Below are 17,565 nucleotides of genomic sequence, written 5' to 3'. Positions count from 1 at the left end.
CTAAAGATTCATTATTTTTAATTAGGGAAGCTGCCACAGGCCTTGATCTTTTTTGCTTGATCTTTTTTTGGTTATATAAGGCAAGCGATACCTTGTTGGCTGCTCCTATGTCCCCTTCCTAGGAACATGATCTGTTAGCTATCAGCACAGATCCTTTGGGTGAAGACCTCTAGCTGCCACTTGACTACTGCTTGATGTGGCAAACAAGTCAACCTTTCCTCTGCTACCCGCTGGCACCTGGCCTCTGCTATTCCAAAATTCCGTTATTCCCATTGTCATCGAGGAGCCCAGTTCCAGTCCAGCACCTCTTACCATCAACCCTGCCTGCAGAAGATAGCCACTTCTGAGCTCAATAATATTGTATATCCCTAACTAGTGCATTTCTTATTGCTTTAGTGAGGGACATATCCTCTGGACTTTCCCAGAAAACATAGTCAGTGGATATCATAGTCTCATATCACATCTCTAAGTCTCCTGATTCCTTCTCAATATTCTACCAGCAATTCCACCAACCCCCCTCCATCTAATTAACTGCAGATTCAAGCTTCACGGAGACATCTCAGCAGCACCTTAGCACTGACTCCAAGTGTCCTTGCCAGACATTAAATCCTTAATCCTAGGAAAGGATTCCTAGATCAATTAACACTCCCTGATCTGCACTTGTATTCGACCCCCCAACCCCACCCCAGTCTAAAACCTCCAGGAGCCACCTCTACATGGATCCCCCTGGTTCTTCCTGGTACGCGTTGGCAGCTCATTCAGCAATTCTGGTGAATGAGCTATTTCCTCCTGGAGCAGGCTATGTATTTCCCTGCTCAAGCTATGCTGAGAACTGACCCCAGTTAGTTTTTCTGCTTCTAGGTGACTTTGAGACTCTCTCCATTAAGAATGGGAGAGCCACAAAATGGAAGGTGGCTGGGTCCCTGATTGTCACTTGGAAGAAAGCCACCACTTATCAGAACATCTATTTTGGAGACAAGAAACAAACTTTTATTCTGTTGAGATACCAAGATGTTAAGGTTTATCTGTTACAGCAGCTGGCCTTTCCTTAACTAATATAATGCTCTAAATACCTCCAGGCCGCAGAATCCAGAACAAACGAAACCAAGGCTCCAGAAAGAGAAAGAAAATGTCCCCTCCAGCTAAAGTGTACCTCATACCTCCTCATTTTCTGCTCTAGGATTCACTTCCCCGCAGGATGACTGAAAATGGAAATGTTAGTCCCTTCTAAGAGAAGTCCTTCCCCTACCCACAGAGGCGCCATCACACCCTAAAGCCTTCACAAACAGTAATCGACATTAGCACATTCCCTTAAGTCTGAGGTTTTCTGCCTTAATCGTACATATGGGTCCTCACCAGCCCCACAGGTTGGGTTATCTAGGTTAACTGTGCTCAGCCCAGTTTCTTCGCGCTGACCACAGCCCAAACGTTTCAAAAAGTCTCACCCCTGCTGACCTTATTTACAAAAATGATTTTTGAATCAAAGAGAGGAAAAAGAAGGGAAAGACGGAAAGGAGAAAAAAGAGGAAGAGAGGTAGGAGGACTGTTTGTAAAAGATGCTACTTTGCTACCTCTACCCTGCAAATCATCCACACTGGATACCTTAGGAGGCATTCGCTTTGTCAAATTTCCAGGCCAGGAAGTAGTAGGGTCTCTGAGAAGAAACTCTACACCTCACATTTGGAGAGCAGATTCTGGACCTGACTGCCACTTGCTGGCCCTGAGTCTTGTCTACTGGAGATAATTCCTATTTCCCAGGCCACAGAAGCTAGAGGTGAGAATAAGATTAAATAATAGCCCAAAACAGAAGGAAATGGATATTCCGCCACTGCTTTCGGTGCCACAGCCACTATCACTGCCACTGAACCACTGTGGTACCATCCAATCATTCATGCAGCAAACATGCATGGCATGTGCTAGGAATACAAGAATAACAAGGGAGTCGTGGCCCCTGCTCTCCTAGAGCTTACATTCTAGTGGGAGAAACAAGTGTTCATCAGATAATCAAACAAATTAGTATGCAATTACAAACTGACATAAATATTCTGAAGGAAAGCAACACATTCTGTGAGAGCGAATAAAGAGTAAGCTGGCTTAAATGCTTCTCCAAGGACGTAACATTTGAACCGACATCTGAAGCATGCGTAGGAGTTAACCAAGCAAAAAGGAGAGGGTGAGGGAAGAACATTCTGAGCAGATGGTAGAACAGGTGCCAAGGCTCTGCGATGGGGTAGAGGGACAGGAATGTGTCGGTGAAAGTAAAAGGCCAAAGGGGAGACTGCTGTGAAATGAGCCTGGAGCTCATTTCACATGAAGCAAGGCTGAATCCTGTGGTCTTAAGAACACATTAAAAGTGTCGATCTTCTTGGTAAGCGCAATGGGAGGTCCAGTGAAGAGAATTACACGGAGGGGAAGGAATGTGACCAGATTGGTGTTTGGAAAGGATCACCGTGGCTGTGATATGGACAATGAATTGGAGAAAACAGGAATAGAAGCAAAAAGACAGTTAGGAGCCCTTCACGGTAATCCAGGAAAGAGATGATGGAGGCTTAGACCGTGGGTGTAAAATCAACAGGACTTGGGGGATGGGTGGATAATCGGCTGAGAACAGCTGCCGCTGACATCTTGTGCCCTCCGTGCCTCATAAAATTTGCAAGGTTCTTTTGGTTTTGAACAATGGAATCTCATCTTACACAGAGGTGAGATTTTGAAGTCTGTGCCTAAGACAGAATTGCATATAGTCTAAAGTACCCTTGAAAAACTCAAACCACACTCATAAAGTACAGTATACATGGGTTTGTTTATACAGCCATGAACAGAAATTTTTAGGCGCACTAAAGTTAGAGAGCAACTGAACTAGAATAAAGAAAGCAACAGAAGGAAAGCCCATATGCAAATGTCTGGGCATTCAAATCACTATGCCTTTAAGACAACTATTCAAATCCCTCACAGTGAATGAGGGGATTTGGGGGAGGGGGAGGGGGAGGGAAGAGACGTACACGTAGGAGGCAGGGGTAGGAATCTTTTTAATGGTCCCACTTTCCTGAATATTCATTCCATTCAATGTTACTATGAAGACTTTACAACTCTAACACGTTAGTATATTAGTTGTTTATATTAGTTGGGCTGCTAATATAGTGTTGGATTCCTACCCCAGGATCTACTACAGCTTCTATCCTGAAGGTGAGTTCTTTCCCCAGAGCCCTGCCTCTATCCCACACCAGATATATCCACATGCTAAGATGAGCTCGAGATGAGCCAGGCCCTTGGATCATACAGGATAGGCTATGGCACGCTACCGTAACAAACAACCCTTCAATCTTAGCAGCTTCAAACAGCAAATACTATTTCTCACTCATGCCACTTGTGCATCATGGGTTGGTTGGTGTCTGCTCCATGTATCCTCACTCAAGATGGAGCAGACACCATCTCGAACATTGCCAGTCTCCAAGGCAGAGAGAAAAAGCTCTGAAGGGCTTCACGCAGCAATTAAATCCCCATACATGGCACAAGTCACTTCCATTCACAACTCATTGGCCAGAATTAATCACTAGGCTTCACCCAACCACAAGAGGGCCAAGAAGTGCAATCCTTCCATGTGTGCAGCAGGTGCATCGCCAGCAATATTTGACAAACAACACTAATGACTTCCACATGCTCTAAATGTACAATGACAAGAGAGAGAAGAGACAAGCTTTAATTATTAAATCTGTGTTTGGTTCTGGGGCCCTGGATAACCATGTGGCTGAATAAAATGTGCCCTACTCCTGCCCCAGGGGCAGAATCTGTGCCCAGAAATAGACTCCAGACAGCATTTGGATTGATATCTCGGAAATTAAAGCAATGTCCCCATAGAGGCAGCTGACACAGCCTGTGGCTTGGCTTCACTACCTCTTTACCCCCTGCCCAGGATCTATGGGGACCAAACACAGAATGAGGAGTATTCAGGCTGGAGCTCACTCTGTCACCAGAAATCTCTGACAGCTCCGGGAAGTGCCTGGGCTAAGGACAAAACGATATAGATGAATCCCTGCCCTCAAGGAGCTCCCAGTGACGTGCTGTTACATGCTGTGGTAGTTTCCAGCAGTCTTTAACTACTCCCTCTCATCCCTAGACACAAATGACGCTCCTCCCATCAGCAAGTGGAGCTTATTTCCCCTCCCCTTGAATTTGGCAGGCCTATTACTTGCCTTGACCAAGAGAGTGTGGCCTATTACTTGCCTTGACCAAGAGAGTGTGACAGAAGTGAGGTTCTAAATTCTGAGTTCTAACTTAGAACCTCACGTCTGTCACACTCTCTTGGTCAAGGCAAGTAACAGGCCTGCCAAATTCAAGGAGAGGAGAAATAAGCTCCACCAGCTGATGGGAGGAGTATTCATTGCAGCACTGTTTACAATAGCAAAGACCTGGAATCAACCCAAATGCCCATCGATGATAGACTGGACCAGGGAAAATGTGGCACATATACACCATGGAATATTATGCAGCAATCAAAAACGATGAGTTCGTGTCCCTTGTAGGGATGTGGATGAACCTGGAGACCATCATTCTCAGCAAACTGACACAAGAACAGAAAATGAAATACCGCATGTTCTCACTCATAGGTGGGTGATGAACAATGAGAACACATGGACACAGGGAGGGGAGCACTACACACTGGGGTCTGTTGGGGGGAATAGGGGAGGGACAGTGGGGCATGGGGAGTTAGGGAGAGATAGCATGGGGAGAAATGCCAGATATACGTGAAGGAGAGGAAGGCAGCAAATCACACTGCCACATGTGTACCTATGCAACTATCTTGCATGTTCTTCACATGTACCCCAAAACCTAAAATGCAATAAAAAAAAAAGAAGTGAGGTTCTAAAGCTTATAAGCCCAGATCCTTAGAGAAGTGGCCACTTCCACTCTCTCCCTCATGGAGCCCAGCTACCATAGCGTAAGGAAGCCCAAGCTAGACTGGGGAATGAGTGAAGGCCATGTGGACAGACGTCCTGGAGGATGAGCAGCCATCCTGGACATTCCAGCTACAGTAGAGCTCCCAGATAAGTGCAGACACATGAGTGACCTAAGCTACAGTGGGTGGTGCAGAACTGCCTGCCTGAAGCCAGTCAACCCATAAAATCATGGGAAAAAAAGTCTCATTATTTTAAATCACTACATTTAGGGACGGTTTGTTACACAGCAACAGAAAACTGAAAAATACAAAATATCAGATATACCCACGGTTCTGAGAGAGCCCAGAGAAAAAAAATATAAGAATGCTTTAAAGGGTGTTTCCTACACCACATGTTCTCACTCATAAGTGGGAGTTGAACAATGAGAACACATGGACACAGGGAGGGGAACATCACACACTGGGGCCTGTCAGGATGTGGGGGACTAGGGAGGGATAGCATTAGGAGAAATACCTAATGTAGATGATGGGTTGATGGGTGTGGCAAACTACCATGCCACGTGTATACCTATGTAATAAACCTGCACATTCTGCACATGTACCCCAGAACTTAAAGTATAATAAAAAAATAAATAACTGAAATAAAAATAAAAGGTGTTTTCTCTGGAAATAGACTTTGAAATACAGTTGCATGAGGTTCATTGCAGCAGGAGGGGTGCTCTGGAGAGATCAGCCTGTAAAGAAGGAGGAAGCTAGGATTGGCCCAGTAATATGGTTGCAACTTAGACCTCAGCTATAAGAAGCTCTGAATGTAGGAAGGAAATTCAAGGTTGTCCCAAACTGAGGGAAAGGAGGCAGATATTTGAATCCTTCTCAGCCAGCATTAGTTGTGGGCTGGTCCCCAATGGGGGCATAACCCTAATGAAGGCAGCTGTCTGACTGCAGGCAGTCCCCAGGGAGGGAAATGGCTGAGAGTCCTCTGCAGCCTATTATGCCCTCAGCCGCCCAGGAGAGACGCTCCATCCCTGAAGAGGAGAGATGGAGGAGAACACAGGTCTCGGCAGGAGGAGCACCAATGGCCCTGGAACTGAGATATGAAGGTGCCCAGTGAAACAAGGAAGGGGAGAGAGTTTCCAGGCGTGGAAGCTGCAAAAGCAAAGCACCAACACAGGAACAGCCATGGCAAGTACATAGAAAATGGGGTAAGAGATGACGCAGCACCAAGCAAAGAAATGGGGGCTTTGTCCCAAGGCCATAAGGAGCCACCGAAGAGTTCTAAGCAAGGCCGAGATATGGTGAGATATCTGTTTGAAAAGATCCCTATAACAGCAACATGGAGATCAGAGGTGGCAAGCCTGTCAATGATGCAAGAGAGAAATGCAGTTAACTCCCGGCTCCTGCTGGTATTCACTGGCTGCGTCCCACAGCCACTTCTTCCCTCAGCAGCCAGGTTACGTTGCAGCTTAACCCAAGTTATTGGTCTGGATACTGGAAGGAGAAGTGGGAGACCACGCTGGGGCAGGAATTGAGGGAGGGTGCATGATGCAGGGCATCTTGTAAGGTAGAGGCCCTAGCATCATCCTCAAGCCTGGGTGTATTAGGGTTCTCTAGAGGGACAGAACTAATAAGAGACGGACAGACAGACAGACAGACGGATAGATGATAGGAGACTTTTCTAAGTATTAACTTACATGATCACAAGGTCCCACAATAGGCTGTCCACAAGCTGAGCAGCAAGAAGAACCAGTCCAAGTCCCAAAACTGAACTTGGAGTCCAATGTTCTGGGGCAGGAAGCATCCAGCACGGGAGAAAGATGTAGGCTGGGAGGCTGGGCCAGTCTTTCCTTTTCATGCTTTCTGCCTGCTTTCTATTCACTGGCAGCTGATTAGACAGTGCCCACCCAATGAAGGGAGGTTCTGTGCTTCCCCGCCAGCTGACTCAGATGTGCATCTCCTTTGGCAACACTCCCAGATACACCCAGGATCATTACTTTCTATCCTTCAATCAAGTTGACGCTCGGTATTGACCATCGCAAGTCCAGCCCTTGTCAACCAGAGCCCATACACAGCCCCTGAGATCATACACAATCCTCAAATAATGGTAACTATAAAGTCATAATTATGCCTAGCATTATACAACTATCCTTCATACAACCAGAAACACGCCAGTCCCCAAATACTATTACATAAAGTTAACAATACTTAAATGCTGCTATGAGGTCAATAAATCTTATGTCCTATGAAAGGAAAAAGGAAATAAAATGAAGATATTTTCTTAGTACAAGTGTATACATGCACAAACGTGTTTTTAACAAAAGAAGGAGGAAATATTCATAACAATTAGAGTCATCATTTCTGCAACTGGTCACGTGGTTGTAGCTGGTATTGATGACTCCCTTCTTCTACTACCCATTCTGTATTCCCTTTGCCTTCAGCAAGCACCTCAGCAGGTCATGGGGGTTTTTTTCCTGGTGGAGTGACCTAAACCTTCATTCCTGAAGGGTCTGGGCCATTTGTAGTCCTGCCTGGATTGGGCTGCTGTAGTTTCCCATTGACCTTAATCACAGAACATGGTAATACTAAGAGATGCCCTAATGGATCCCCTGTATTCCACGAATGCTCCTCCTTACCTCCGTTGTGGAGTAGTAAACTGATTTCATCTTGATAGTCTGGGTCAGTCACCCCAGCCAATGCTGTAATTCCCCTCTTAGCCTGTTGACCTCAAGGTAGGAGGAGCCCAAAGTGTCCAGGGGGCAATCTTAACTTCCAGTTTAATGGGATCGTTGTTGTGCCTCCTGGTGGCAGTGTTTCTCCCTCTGGAACTAAGACCTCTAGGCCAGCAGAACGTAATGTCACAGAACAGGAAGCAAAAATCTTGCTAGTGGATCACTAGGGGTGATGCTGAGTGATGCCACTTCCACTTCACCCCTTGATTCCTGGACCCATGAATCCTGGCTATAGGAGAAACAGTACCATATATTGGACACTGATTCAGAGCATACATGGCCTTCTGGAGAACTTTGCCACAGCCTGCAAAGTATTGTCACCTAGTTGGCATTGTAATTGTGACTCCAAAAGGCCATTCCACCGTTCTGTCGATCCAGGTGCTTCAGGATGATGGGGAAGATGCTAAGAACAGTGAATGCCATAAGCGTGAGCCCACTGCCACACTTCTATAGCTGTGATGTGAGTGCCTTGGTCAGAGGCAATGCTGTGTGGAAATCTGTCATGGTGGATAAGGCATTCCATGAGTCCACAGATGGTAGTCTTGACAAAAGCATTGTGTGCAGGATAAGCAAACCTATATCCGGAGTAAGTTTCTATGCCAGTGAGGACCTTTGCATGATGGAAGAGGTCCCATATAATCAACCTGCCACCAGGTAGCTGGCTGATCGCCCCAAGGAATGGTGCCATATCAAGGGCACAGTGTTGGTCTCTGCTGCTGGCAAATTGGGCACTCAGCAGTGGCTGTAGCCAGGTCAGTCTTGGTGAGTGGAGGTCCCTGTTGATAAGCCCACAAGTAACCTCCATCCCTGCCACCATGGCCACTTTGTTCATGGGCCCATTGGGTGATAATAGGGGTGACTGGGCAAAGAGACTGAGTGGTGTCCACAGAATGGGTCATCCTATCCACTTGATTATCAAACTCCCCCTCCTCTGAGGTCACCCATTAGTGAGCACTCACGTAGGATACACATATTTTCATCGTTTTTCATCACTCAGAGAGGTCCATCCACATAACTTTTCCCCAAATTTCTTTGTCACCAATTTTCCAAGCATGCTTCTTCCAAGTCTCTGACCATCCAGCCAAACCATTGGCTACAGTCTCCATGAATCAGCATGTAATTGCCCATCCGGCCTTTTCTCCTTCCATGCAAACTGCACAACAGGTACATGCTTGAAGTTCTGCCTACTGGGAAGATTTCCCTTCACCACTGTCCTTCAGGGATGTCCTAGAAAGGAGCTATAGTGCTGCAGCTGTCCAGTTTCAGGTGGTGCCTGCATATTGTGGAGAGCCATGTGGTGAACCAGTCTCTAGTCTTCTCTTTCTCTGTCCACTTTCAGGTGGTGCCTGCATATTGAGCAAAACTATCTGTGAACCAGCCCTAGTCTTCCCTTCCTCTGTCAAGTGATCGTAGGGAACTCCCCATAAGGCCATCAGTGCAGGCTGGGGAAGAGAAGGCAGGGTGGCAGGAGTGGAGACCATGGGCCTTTGAGCCACTTCCTCATGTAACTTATTTGTTTTCAGGACCTGCTTGAGCCTGATCACGTATATACCACTTCCACTTGATGATGGAATGCTGCTGTGCACCACCCACTTTATGGCTACATGGGTCAGAAAGCACCCAGTTCATAATAGGCAGTTCAGGTCCCATGGTGACTTGATAACCCAAAGTCAAATATTCAGTCTTCACCAAAGCCCAGTAACAGGCCAAGAGCTGTTTCTCAAAAGGAGAATAGTTACCTCCAGAAGATGGCAGAGCCTTGCTCCAACATCCTAGAGGCCTCCCCTGTGATTAACCTATGGGGTCCTGCCAAAGGCTCCACACAGCATCCCTATCTGCCACTGATACCTCAAGCACCATTGGATGTGCTGGGTCATATGGCCCAAATGGCAGAGCTGCTTGCACAGCAGCTGGACCTGTTGCAGAGCCTTCTCCTGTTCTGGACCCCACTCAAAACTGGCAGCCTTTCAGGTCACTCAATAAATAGGCCGGAGTAACACACCCAAATGAAGAATGTGCTGCCTCCAAAATCCAAACAACCCCACTAGGCGTGCCTCTTTCTTGGTTGTAGGAGGGGCCAAATGCAGCAATTTATCCTTCACCTTAGAAGGAATATCTCTACAGACCCCACACCACTGGGCCCCTAGAAATTTTACTGAGGTAGAAGATCCCTGAATTTTAGTCAGATTTATTTCCCATCCTGTGCATACAAATGTCTCACCAATAAGTCCAGCGTGTTTGTTACGTATTGCTCACTGGATCCAATCAGCATAATGTCATCAGTGTAATGGACCAGTGTGTTTGTTATCTTGCAGAAGCAAAAAACAATCAAGGCCTCTCTGAATAAGATTATGACACAAAGCCGGAGAGTTGGTATACCCTGAGGTGAGACAGTGAAGGTGTATTGCTGACCTTGCCAGCTGAAGGCAACTTGCTTCTGGTGGGCCTTATGGACAGGAATGGAGAAAAAGGCATTTGCCAAGTCAGTGGCTGCGTACCAGGCACCAGGAGATGTGTTAACTTGCTCAAGCAATGAAAGCACATCTGGTGCAGCAGCTGCAGTTGGAGTCACCACTTGGGTAAGCTTATGATAATCCACTGTCATTCTCCAAGATCCATCTGTCTTCTGCACAGGTCAAATGGAAGAATTGAATGGGCATGTGTAGGGAATCCCCGCCCCTGTGTCTTTCAAGTCTTTGATGGTGGCACTAATCTCTGCAATCCCTCCAAGGATGCAATATTGTTTTTTTTTAACTTACTATTTTTCTAAGTAGAGGCAGCTCTAATGGCTTCCATTTGACCTTTCCCATCATAATAGTCCTCACCCTACCAGTCAGGAAGTCTACCAGCTGCTAAGAATATCTATGCCAATTATGCATTCTGGCACTGGGGAAATGACCACAGGATGAGTCTGGGGATCCACTGGACCCACTGTAAGTTGGACCTGAGCTAAAACTCCATTAATTACCTGACCTCCATAAGCCCCTACTTTAACTGGAGGACCACAGTGACGTTTTGGGTCCCCTGGAACTAACATCAGCTCAGAGTCAGTGTCCTGTAGTCCCTGAAATGTCTGATCATTTCCCTTTCCCCAATGCACAGTTACCCTGATAATAGGCTGGAGGTCTCCTTGGGGAAGGATGGGAGAAAGATTCACTGCATACATTGTCAGTAATGTAGTGGGGTCCTTCCTCAAGAGGACCCTGCCTCCCCTTTATTTAAGAGCTTCTGGGTCTCCCTCCCCTTTATTTCTGGGTTTCAAGTCAGTAAATTGATTGAGGGGCCATGATTCTTTAGACCACTCTGACTGTTGCTTTGCCTCTGCTGCCCAGTGTGGTAGCTACAGCCACCTTGCCTTTGACGGTTGAGCACTGCCACTTGGCCCCTGCCACCAGAGGATCCAATTATTCCCATTGAATTTAAATTTTTTAGTTGAATGACTGTGGTTCCTACCATTAGATCTCACATGTAAATAAGAGTAATTACAGGGCTCTTCAAAGATGCAGGTGATGCCCTCACGAATCTATTTCACAAGGCATTGGTCAAGAGTGTGTCTTCTGGACTCTCCCAGCTGGGATGAATAGGTTTAAAATGACTAATCCACTCCACCATCCTAATCTCTCTAAGCCTTTGGATCCCTTCCTCTACATTAAACCAAGGAAGATCAGGCATTTCCAGCTCCTTTACAGTGGGACATCTTTTTTAATCCATATTTCAGTTAACCAAGCAAATATGGTTAAGCTGCAACATTAAATGCAGAGTCCCTGCCTAGTGGGCCCGGATCAATAAATTCAGCCTGATCCAACTCTGTTTCTTCCACCATTATCACATACCCTTAACATCCATTCCCATGCCTGTTCTCCAGATTGCTGTTTATATAAATTAGAGAACTCAAACAGTTCTTTTCTAGTGTAGTGCCCCTCCTTATGGGTCACACTCTCAACCTCACCTCCAGGGGCCCGCTGGGACTTTAGTTATAGGTCTAGAAGCAAACAGGGGTGTTGGGGGTGGCCCCTGAGGAGAATCAACATTATTTTGCCTCAGGGGCAAAATAACTCCCTCAGGGGAGGCCATCCCTGTTGCCTCAGGCAGCACAGGGTTTATCTCCTCAGGCAAAGGTGGAAAGGCTGATGGCAGTGGGTCCGGGCGGGGATGTGGCCACTACTGGAGGTGGTGAAGCTGTTCCTTCTGGCTGAAAGGGTTCATCGGAGTTTACAAACTCAGTGTCTCCGGCTTCATCAGGTTCTCCCACACATCCCCATTCCAAGTTGCAGGGTCCCATTCTCTTACAATCAATGCCCTCACTTCAACAGTAGACATCTGGAGAGGCTGTGCATGCATCTTTCATTGCAGGTGAGCCACTCACATGATAAGAGCTTGTGTCTGTTTTTCCAAAATTTCAGCTCTTTCCCTACAGGAGATAAGACTCTCACTCAGGGCAACCTTAGCAGATTTGAGGCTCAGTATCTGCTTTTGAAGCCAGGAGACAGAATTCCTGAGTTCACTATTTTCTTTCATAACTTTGTCTACTGAACTTAGGAGCAACCAACCAGCTTCATTATGTTCTTTGGTTCTGCACATATGGTGAAAGGTATTGTGTGTAGAGTCACTGAGCTCCTTGCCTCTCACAGGTGGCAAATGAGGAGTGTCAAATGCATTTATTTTACATAGCCCTCTAAACAGTTCACACCAAGGACTATCAGTGTTCTCCATATGATTAGAAGTAGAGTCGTCAGCATTTGGGGTTGAATCTTATTAACCAGCCAACTCCAGAAACCCCAAAACCAATGAAAGAACTCCATCCTTAATATTTTGTTCCTCTAGAACTCCTTCTGGTACCAAAATCTGCATTAGTCAGGGTTCTCTAGAGGGACAGAACCAATAGGAGATAGATATATAGAAGTTAATTAAGTGTTAACTTACAGCGTCACAAGGTCCCATAATAATCTGGCTGCAAGCTGAGGAGCAAGGAGAACCAGTCTGAATCCCAAAACTGAAGAACTTGGAGTCCAGTGTTCTAGGGCAGGAAGCATCCAGCACGGAAGAAAGACAGAGGCTAGGAGGCTAGGCCAGTCTCTCCTTGTCACATTTTTCTGCCTGCTTTATATTTGCTGGCAGCTGGTTAGATGGTGCCCACCCAGTTACGGGTGGGTCTGCCTTTCCCACTGACTCAAATGTTAATCTTCTTTGGCAACACCCTCACAAGCACACCCAGGATCAATACTTTGTATCCTTCAATCCAATCAAGTTGACACTCAGTATTAACCATCACACCAGGGAAGCTCAAGCCTTTCACAGGACATTCCATGGCCTCAGAGGGCTCAGGGTGACCTAGAGCTTCAAGGCATTCAAGGGAATCCACCCAGATGTCCCTGTCCTAAGTGTCAGAGCCCCCAGTCAAGCCCTGATCAATCAAACAGAGCTGACTTGCTATGTCAAGAATTCAATTTTCTTTGGAAATCTGCTGTCCTTACAATTCATTCCTGGGCCAAACCTCAGTTTTTTCTGCCTTCCAGCTTTGGGAGACAGTCACTTTATCTGACAGCAAGGAGGCCCTTCAGCTTTCACACTTCACCTTAAATTGGTGATTAATCACTCTCAGCATTTCATTGTCTTTCCAATGCCTTGCTTGCCCCCAGCAACAATCATTTAATTCCGTAGACTTTATAATTATCACTCCTCTGAGCCTCTCTACTGTCTGAGAGATTACACCCATTAGTACTTTCCCTTTCGCCAGTATCCCATCCCACTTCCGCATCAGGGAAAGTTTAACAATTGCACCCTAGAGCATGCCAGGGGCTATCGGTACCTCCACCCACCACCAGTGATGAGGTTCTTATTACCAACTGGCCGGTGGATGATCCAGCTCCAAAATCCCATTTTAGAGTCTGTTTCCTAGGAACCACTTCTAGCACCAACTGTAGTAGTAGGTCAGGTTCCCTAGAAATAGATCAAAGATGGAGATTTGCATGCAGAGGACTTATTGGAGAGATTTCGGGCATGAAACTAGTGAAGAGGAAGGGAAGCCAGGCGAGCCAGAGAGAGAGGTTGAACTCTGGTGTATTGCCAACAGAGGTAAATGTGGGCTGACCAAGGGCTGGTGGGAAGTGCTAGAGCAACTATGCCCCTTTAAAGATTTCCCAAAATGAAACAAGAGTTACCAGTTAGTTATTGAATTTGAACTACCTCCAGGGAGATGTTGTGACCTTTGGGAAACGGTATAACTCTTGAGAGGTGGCATAACACTTGGGAGAGGCAGTTCCATTTGGCCAAAGGCAGTTCTTGGGAAGAGACTCACACTGTTGTTGGCCACAGATGTTTTCATTGACTAGAAGAACACAGTGCCTTGATGAGTCCCTTTGCAGGAAAGCTGGGGAGACATACCATGGTAGTCATTGTGCCCAAATTCGGGACGTAAAGATGGAGAGTGGTGATCAGTATTGTTGCTGAGGTCAAGTAAGCAACCACTGGATTTGACCATAAAGAAGTCACTGGATATTGGGAAGTGAGTTCATTCAGAGGAGCGATGGGGAAGAAGCCCGTGCAGGAGGTTAAGAGCGAGCAGAAGATAGGAAGGAAAGATGACTCTTTTGACCATGCTAATGGCTGACTTCCTATATGGGCCTACTACCTAGGACCAATTATCTTTTAGGAATGCACAGCTTTGAATGTAGCTCACATTAGCTCTATTCAATCATATGTGCAGACCCATGTACACTCACAGGTACACGTTGAGCTGTCCCAAGGCAAGGATTCTAGCCAGAGGCTTGAAAGCAGATCTCTATCCTCATTAACCAATAATGACCTCTGCAGATCAGACTTCTGTACACCACCTATCCCTGTACACTTACAAGGTCAACATTTCCCAGCTGAAGTCTTGGCTTTGTCTTCAAGGCTGATAAGGAGAGCCCAAGGTTAGCAACATTAACAAGTTAACATTCAGTGACTACCAGCTTTGTCCCAAGCACCTGCAAGGTGCTTTACAAGCATGAGCTCACCTCATCCTCCTAAAACCCTGTGAGATGGGTACTTCTCTTATTCCATTTTACTGATGAAGAAGCAGAGGCTCCAAAAAGTTAGAAAACTTGCCCATAGTTTGCACAGCTGATTGGTGGCAAAACTGGGATTGAGATTCCAGTAACGTTGATGGCAGACACAAGCAGTACATTGAGAAATGAGCAGGTTCATTCATTCATTCAGCAAATATATATGGAGAGCCTACTATGGGCCAAAACTGTTCCAGGCACTTGGAAAACATCAGGGAGCTATACTCGCAGATATTCCTGTCCCTCGTGGAGCTTCTTTTCTAGAGGGAGAGACAGACAAACAATAAATTTTATTTATTTATTTTTGAGGCAGTCTCACTGTTGCCCAGGCTGGAGTGCAGTGGCATGATCTCAGCTCACTGCAACCTCCACCTCCCAGGTTCAAGCAACTCTCCCGCCTCAGCCTCCCAAGTACCTGAGATTACAGGCGCACGCACCCATGACTAGCTAATTTTTTGTATTTTTAGTAGAGATGGAATTTCACCATGTTGGTCAGGCTGATCTCGAACTCCTGACCTCAAATGATCCACCCGCCTCGGCCTCCCAAAGTGCTAAGATTACAGGCGAGAGCCACTGCACCCGGCCAACAAACGATAAATTTTATATATTAACATTTACTCTTTTATGTATGGTAAAAGGCAGAGTGGTTGCTGTGGTATGGCATCAGTTCTCCAGTTCTGAACAGATGCACTCACCCCCAGCTGCTGGGAGTACTGGTGGCCAAAGTCATTCACCTGAGTCCCTCCCCAGAATTTGCCCTCAGAGCAGACAGCTGCTTCCCCCAAGATCACTCCCCTTCCCTGGGGGCAGCCCACACCCAATATTAGGTAGATGAGGGGCTATAAGGACCCCAGACCCCTCACCTTAATGCAGAAGACTTTGAAAGTCACCCCAGCTCACAGCTCCCCATGGGGTCAGCTGAGGCCTTTGTTGTGACATCACAATTCAACTTTTCCCTCTGCCTGGTTCTGCTTCCTCCACTCCCTAAAGGTCCCTAAAGTGCTTCCTCCACTCCCTTAAGAGTCTTCCCCAGTAAACTTCCTGCAAACCGAAGTCTTATCGGACTCTATTTCCCGGTGCAACCAACTTGTGATAGAAGGTATATGTTCTGCTGAAAAAGAGGAAAAAAACAACAGAGTAAGTGGGATTGGGAGGGCAGGGGCTGAAGGGGCAGCAGGTTGCAGGATTCAATAGGATATTTAAGGTGATCTCACTAAGAAGTGACATTGGAGCAGGCTTGAAGGAGGAGGAAGAGGGTTATTCAAATAGACATCTGGTAGAAAAAAGCATTCTAGGCAGGGAAACAGCAAAGACTCTAAGGCAGGGGTGCAGCCAGGAGGCCACTGTGGCTGGAGGGGAGTGCAGGAGGGAAAATGGGGGAGAAGAAGACAGGAGCGGGTGGGGTTAAAGGAGCAGATCACATAGGGACTCACAAGCCCCTGTAAGGTCCTCACTATTTCTTCAAGAGGAGCAGAGAAGGACATGGTCTGGCTGCCACATAGGGGGGAAGAGCAGAAACAGGAAAACCTGTCTGGGGGTTGCTACAGTAAACCAGGTCTGAGTCGGGTTGGTCGAGGTGGTGGCAGTGGGGGTGGTGAGAAGTGATCAGATTAGGAATATGTATTTAAAATACAGCCAGCATGATCTGCTGATGGACTAGCAGTAGGAAGTGAGAAAAAGAGAGGAGTCAAGAATGACTCCAGGGTTTTTTTGTCCTGAGCAATGGAAGCAAGGACTTGCCAAGAGCTGAGACGGGGGAGGACTGCAGGAGAAGCAGGTTTGGGGGAGACCAGGAGCTCTGCTTTGGAGTGTTAAGTTTGAGATTTACATAGTGGCATCCAAAGGACTGCACCAGCCTGAGCTCTTACAATCCCACTGGGGCTCAGGGACCCAGTGGAAGTGGGTGACACTGGGGGCTAAATGGCACAGGGGCCTGAGTCTGTGATCTCATCACCTGACATTCCAAGATCCACTCCAAGCTCCTCTGGCAGCCTAATTCTGTGAGCAAAAGACAAAGACAGACAGACAGAAAAGTCTCCGTTTGACTGTGGAGAAGGGTCCAGCTCTGTGCATGCTTGGGACTGAGGGGAGAGTACACTTGCAGGTGAGAGTAGAGAATCTGTGCAAGTCGAGTGTGATCCTGCACATGGAGATGTTGATTGTGAGTGTGTGTGTGTGTGTGTGTGGCAGTGCAAGTCCGGGGACTGGGCTCACCCTGGAGGGTACAAGTGTGTATGAGACTGACGCAGTGGCCCTGACTGCCAGGCATGCTCCAGTGTGAGTAAGGAAACGATGCCAGCCCAAGGTATGAACACATGATAGACTCCCAAGGCAGTGGAAGGCCTAGAATAAACAAAGAGCTGCTATTGGCATTTGGAACAGAGCACTCAGGTCACCTATCGGGTGGGGCAGCATCTCCCCCGCTTAGCCACCCTGAGCCACACGGGTCCCCTCGGAGCCCTGCACAAATGGTCCCAGGACGTGGAGGGCCCTGCAGCTCCCCATTCCCTGCCCTCCCTTTCCCCTGGGCTGCTTTCGGCTGGGCTGGGAAAAGTGCCGACACAGCTCTGGGGATGGAGGAGAGTTAACTCTCCATTTGCCATTAAACATAATCAGGCAGCAATCTGTGTGGAGCCCGCTGCTCTGGCCGATAAGTGATTCCCCAGAACAACAGATAAAAGCCTGGCACTAAAGTGCAGCCAGAAACGATGTGTAATTGGGATGAAAGAATCCTTAAATCTGCACACTGCTTTTAACTTGGGAGGCTTAAATTACAATTAATAGTTCCCTTGAAGAAGGCAGTAGGGAAATAGAGGAATTCCAAGGCCTTGAGCTCAGAGTCCTGGGCTCTATTCTGAGCTCTCTCGTGCTGGGGGAGGGCAGGGGGTGCTGAGTAGTA

The 17,565-nt window shown here is 47.0% G+C and overlaps 1 long non-coding RNA gene across 3 annotated transcripts in view; it reads right to left on the bottom strand.

Annotated features, from left to right (window-relative positions):
* LOC108592566 (uncharacterized) overlaps nt 1-16,162 on the bottom strand; it is an 88,807-nt gene extending 72,645 nt beyond the window's left edge. Inside the window, exons 1-2 of one of the 3 annotated variants that reach the window (XR_013519934.1) lie at nt 15,530-16,162; nt 12,544-14,926 (exon numbers count right to left, since the gene is read on the bottom strand). This is a non-coding gene — a long non-coding RNA (uncharacterized LOC108592566). Of the gene's footprint in view, nt 1-4,190; nt 4,239-12,543; nt 14,927-15,529 lie in introns of those variants that run through there. The other 2 variants (XR_001912742.4, XR_013519935.1) reach the window with 2 other exon arrangements.
* Between the last annotated feature and the right edge of the window lie 1,403 nt (nt 16,163-17,565).

The sequence above is a fragment of the Callithrix jacchus genome, chromosome 7, assembly GCF_049354715.1.
Source record: "Callithrix jacchus isolate 240 chromosome 7, calJac240_pri, whole genome shotgun sequence".
In the NCBI taxonomy this organism is placed as follows: domain Eukaryota; kingdom Metazoa; phylum Chordata; class Mammalia; order Primates; family Cebidae; genus Callithrix; species Callithrix jacchus.
The sequence above is the reverse complement of the archived record's forward strand: the minus strand, read 5'-3'. Positions and strand labels throughout refer to the sequence as shown.